Raw genomic sequence first — 5,808 nt, 5'->3', positions numbered from 1 at the left:
GCCGCGCGCTTCCTCCCTCGGGCGCGGGGCGGGGCCGCGCGGGGTCACGGGCGGCGGGGCCGTGCGGACGCTGCTTGGGACGCCCGGGGGCTGTTCCTGGCTGATAACGGGACCTCCCCTACCCCCCGGGCCTGCCTCAGGGGCCGCCGGCGCCGCACCGCTGGAGGAGGCGGTGATGGAAGATGATACTTAAAACACTTGAATTTCAGCTTGCCACCTTTACAGATCAGCGCATTCTCACGTGCTCTTGTAATAGAAATGCTTTCAGCCCACCTCTTGTTTCCTGGCTACCTTGTTAGGCGTTTTTTTTTTTTTTCATGTGCCTCGGTGTTATGGTCACATCTGTCCAATGTGCTGAGGCAAGGAAGATTCAGATCAGATATTAGAAAACATATTTTTCACTATTCGGGTGGGCAGGCATTGGGGTGGGTTATCCCGCGAGGTGGTGGAGTCACCGTCCCTGGAATTGTTTGAGGCATCTGGATCTGGTGCTGTGTGATACAATTTAACCTGTAGGCCCTGCTATATGTGTTTACAAACTGGTTATGACTACAGTTGCTTTTGCATTCTCTTCTAGGACAGTCTAATTTTACAATATTTTTCACATGTATTTAATATAAGAACTCTCAGCAAGTTTCTTAATATCTTCTAAATAAAGTAGATAACACATATTTTTTAGTTCCAGATGCAGTTCCTAAACTTCAGGCAACATTTAAATGTCTGAAGAAATACTAAGAAATGAGACAAACAGAAAAGAGATGTATATGATACTGTGGGAGCAAAAAGTTTACATGGCTGCAGGAGGAGGCTGGACAAGTAGATGAAAGTACAAGTCACAAAATTCAGCGAAGGTGCTTGTGGCCCAGAAGGCGCCTGCTCTGTGGGCTACTGGGGACTGGGAAGGTTTTTTTTTCTAGCTGTAGGCTTGCTTTTTGTCCCTGAATATGAGAAAACTCTAAGGCTGGGCAGACCCACATCAGCCATTGCTGTCAGGTCAGCAAGCCACACAGCTTGTGATTTCAGATTAATGTATTTTTGTCTCAGGTTATAGTTGATTAACTGGGGACATAAATGGCATGATTATGCCTCATCTGAAGCAGAAATTCTGTTCCTTAATAGGAATAAAACACTATGATGAATTTGGAAATGTTGTTACTGCTAGTAGCGTAAGTAAAAATAAGCCACTGGCAACAGCTCACTCTTCCCTTTCTAGACAGTGCTGCAGAAATCTTATTCTATGGATGCCTACCACAGGCATCAAATTTGGAGTGGCCAACATGCCCAGCTGATTCTATGAGTGTTCATAGATTAAACTCTCTTGAAGTCAGTTCATATCACAATTGATAAAAGCAGTAACTGAACTTGATGGGTTAGTTGATGTTTTCTGGTTTTTGTGTTTCAGTGAAACACTTTCTTTGTTCATGCTACGTGTGCTGATAATGAATCTGAATTTATAAAGTATCTGAAATCCAGGTGACAGCTGGATTAAGAAAATAAAAAAAGAAGGTAAAAGTCCTTCACTTTGTGTGGGAGTCAAGGATTAATCTGAACAAGTTTGGTAGTGATAGGAGATGCCCTTCCTCTGTGATGAACTCTGTTGCAAAATTCTATGCTCTCCAAAGATAAAAGTATTGCTGTCAGTATTGAGATTACAAGGGTGATGTTCCTCTTTGACCACTGTAGTCTTTTACAGACAAGGGTACACAGAAAGTGGAGTTCTTTAGTAACATTTTGAGTTTTCTAATAAAAATAAAGATTTTTCACCAGGAATAACTGAAATGCCTGAGCAGATTCTTGGATAGTAAAAGCTCTAAAGCTGCCCAACACCAACAAGAGATCTGTCCTGGATGAATTGCTCACTTCTTCCTCTACATATGTGGTAATATGTCTGTGCCTTGCACCATCTGTGTTACCACTGTGGCTCCATTCTCTGAAGCTTATTTTATTTTAGTATGTAGCTTATTGGTATGTTGTTTGTTATGGCACGATAAACCCCAGAACTGTGGGTGCTAAATTGATTTGTTGTATAAATGTGCATTGCCTGATGCATATTTCATTTTTGCTTCTCCCTGTGCATAAACAATATACTTTTATGGTTGTCTCTAGTTAGAGAAAGCCCCAGATTTTCTGATGCTTACTGTTATGGGATTTTTCTAAAAAGGGCAAAATTATTATGCCTAGGAGCAGCACTAGTAATCACAACCTAGTCCACTCTGTTTTGGAGTAGCAGAGAAATGGTGCCAGCACTGCTGAGGTTTTATGCTTCATCAATAACAGCATATGTGGCTTCAGCTAAGTTGCAGCATGAAATGCTGTAGTTGCAAGACTGAAATGTAGCCAAGGCACAGACTGTACCTTCAGCTGTGATGTGATCGGAGCAATATCCATATCCTTACGTGGGAATAGTTGCAGTAGATAAAATGTTCTTGTACTGCCATGAATGGAGGATATGATTCTATCACCCTTTTTTTTTTGGTATGTAAATAAGAACATTTGGATAAACTTGTTTAATAGCATGTGCTTGAAGTACTCTTTCTGGCAATGTCTTGGAGTGACTTTATGATGTGTATCCCATATCGCTGCCCTATGCCCACATGGCTTCACAACCATGTTTCTTTCCAGGTGTCAGTCACGTTTTTATTTGTTCAAACAAGTATATACATGTATTTATATTTTTTATTTGGCTGGAAAATAGGCCCTGTGTAAAATGTGAAGCTTGTTGGTTTAAGTGAATTATCTGTAGAACAGCAAAATGTATTTTGCTTCAATGGCAAGCTGCCTGTCCTAAGTGTTTTCCACAGGCAAGCCTTTGGCAAGTGCAGAAATGAAAACAGTGACTAGACAACATGTTTTAAAGTGATGAAAGGAAAGCTTTTATTTGGAGTAGGCTGTCATGACCTTGCACTGACACCTCTAGAACTTTTTGGTCACTTCTAAAGAGATTCCTTGAGCAGAACTAAGACTACCATGAGACCCTGATTCTCCCGCTGGAACTGAGCAGGATGATTGTTGTCAGTGATGCTTAAGTCCAGTAGAGACAGACATGTGGTGGCTCCTCAAATTGGCCAGTCAAATAGATAGACTGAAAAATACTTGTAAAAATACTAAAGTTTTCATGCTCAGTAGCTAATACTACTGGTTGTATTTGCTGGGAAGATGGTATGATTCAAGTTTGAGAAAAACTTTTGATGTCTTATAAGTCACTTTTCATCAACCTGCATTTTTTTAATACTTTTTTATTGATGTGCAGAGAAATTAACTCATCTTTGTTTATGTAACTTAACATGGTAGAAGCATTTAGTTACAGATCGGAGTATAACTTTATCTGAAAGGTTAGGATTATTTTTTCCAATGTCAGAACTTCAATGTGGCACCAAATTTGCACATAATGCTTTTTAAAGTGCATTATTTTGAAGGTACAGCTATGCCTCTTCTCCCTTTGTTTATTTTATGTCTCTGTCAAGGCCAAGAAATTGAGTTTCTGGATGTCTCAAGTTTTTTGAGATGAATAGAGCCTGTTTAGAGGATGACATTTGAGAACAAAAAAGACTACTGTCACAAATAACTTTAATACACAGAGTTACTTGATTTGTTGGGATTTTTTTGTTGTTGTTGTAACCAAGAAAGGAATCTTCAAGGGCAGATGGAGCCTTGACCTGCCTGTGAGAGGAAAGCCCATCCGTGTGGCCACGGCTGTGCCTGGTGGTCAATGCTTGTGCTGTTCCCTTTCATAGCAATGAGAGAAGGGACAGGCACACTACAGCTTCCTTAGCTCTTCACAAGCAATCAATGACTAATGGATGTAATACTGTTGGGATTGTTATTGGCACCTAAAGAGTTGGACATCTAATTCCTGCTAACGTGATTGATGATCTCAGCATATCTTTTTTTTTCCTTTTTTTTCCCTTGCCCTTTTTTTTTCTTTTTTGAAATGTAGGTTCTTTCATGCTGAAGAAATACCACTTTATTTCTCCATTCTGGTGAAAAATGTTAGAATGAGTTACTGTGCTCCCTTTAATAGAGTTTTTACTTCAGTGTTTGTTTTTGACTGGAAAATACATGTTTTTGCTATTTGTGTACAGGGAGACAGAGAAAAACTTAATGGAAGCTTGTTCTCCAGAGAGAGCACAAGAGATTATACTCTCTTTCTACACTCTTTCAGTTTTGCCTAAATGTAATTTTAATGGTAAGGTAAAATGGTACAGCTTAAACATGAAAGCAGAGTGAGTGGATACACAAAAGCATGAGACCTTTTATATCAGCATTCTTTGCTGACTACAGCAAGGTGAAATCAAGGTGGAGGCATTGCTTAAATGGAATGCATGAAGCTTAAAGTAGAGCTGATGGACTGAATTTTGCTTTAATTTATACCTAGTGTAGTTCCATTGAAGTCAGCAGGGAGATGGATCAAAGCAGGACTTTGCTGCTAAATAATAGGGTGCTCAAAATTGCTCGTGCCATCATTTCTGCAACCTTGGTTGTAATCCTCAAGTGAAAAATAGAGTTATTGTATATAGCGCAAATATAGTATTTTCTGTGGAAAATTTTTAAGGTGTTATTTAGGAAAATAACAAAAATAAAAAAAAATAATGTGGGCTTTTGTGTTGTTCTCTTGTGTTGGGGGTGCGAAAGGTCTGGAGGAATAGGAATGTTGAGTCACATTTCAACAGCATTCATTTAGGAGAGGTGGGGTGGAGGGAGGAAAGGAGATGGGTCATTTTGTTGCCGTTGACCTACCTTCTGTGCTTGGTTCCTGGTACTGCTGTGCAATTAAGAGAACGCTGTCCAAAGTCATTGGTAAGGTAGGGGTGTGTGGAAGGAGCTGGTGTGAAGGTGGTGTAGGTGAAACACCGCCCTGCTGGGTCTGGCTGCAAATTGAGGCAGTAGCTCAGGTGCAATCAAGGGTGCACCCATTCCCAGTCTACTGCAGATCCCACTGGACACCCCAGCAGCATACCTGGCATCCTCGCCTGTCTTTCCATCGAGGGGGCAGAGAGGAGAGTGTTGCCCACAGGAGGCTGGCCCCACTGTAAGTTCAGATGGAGTGTCTGAATGGGAGTTGAGATTTACTGCCTAGCCAGAGGAGTACCCCCAGACTATTGCACTTCAAGGGCTGCCCTTGGCACTTGTTCTGAAGAATGTGGAAAATGTGAGGGAAAAAAATCTTCAGCGAAACAGGAGAAATAATAATGCTTGCTCAAAATCTTTCCCCCTCACCTATTGATTTGCACAAAGATGATATGAATTTAATGTCTTTAAGATTTGTGCTTTTTGCCAGATTTCATTAAAATTGGCCAACCGTTTCAAAAGTTATGGGGCAGGGGTTGGAGAAGGGCTGACAAATAGTGAAATAATTGTTTTCTGGGGAAAAAAAATAATTGAAGCCTGGATCGACCATGATATATTGTAGGTGGAGATAACCAGCTCTGAAGCTATTCAGAGACCAGCTGCTTTCTGAATAGGAACTGATGTAGGAATCACACAAGGGGAAACAATCCCAGACTCATGCTGGGGAGTGTGAGAAGTGCAAGGTTTTCTGTTTTATTTGTTTAACCAGAAGAGAATGGAAAGGCGAGGAGACGTATTAACTGAGGGCACACTAGCCAGGTAACAAGAAGCCCGGAGGTCTGGCTGCACCCTCTGTGTCCGCAGCTCCAAGGAAGAGCGTGAGCTCCTCACCAGAAGGAGCTTGTCCTGGGCTAGGCTGTTGGTGTGTGCTGGCAGAGGCAAAGAACGAAGGAAGGGACGCTCCATATAGGTTCCACAAGCAGGTTTATTTGCAGGTGAAGGAACTAGGAACAAAGAGCC

This window comes from Corvus kubaryi, unplaced genomic scaffold (genome assembly GCF_017639235.1).
Source record: "Corvus kubaryi isolate FWS band 111438036 unplaced genomic scaffold, C.kubaryi_AGA036_p1.0 split1-131, whole genome shotgun sequence".
Taxonomy (NCBI): Eukaryota; Metazoa; Chordata; class Aves; order Passeriformes; family Corvidae; genus Corvus; species Corvus kubaryi.
Note: the sequence above shows the minus strand (reverse complement) of the source record.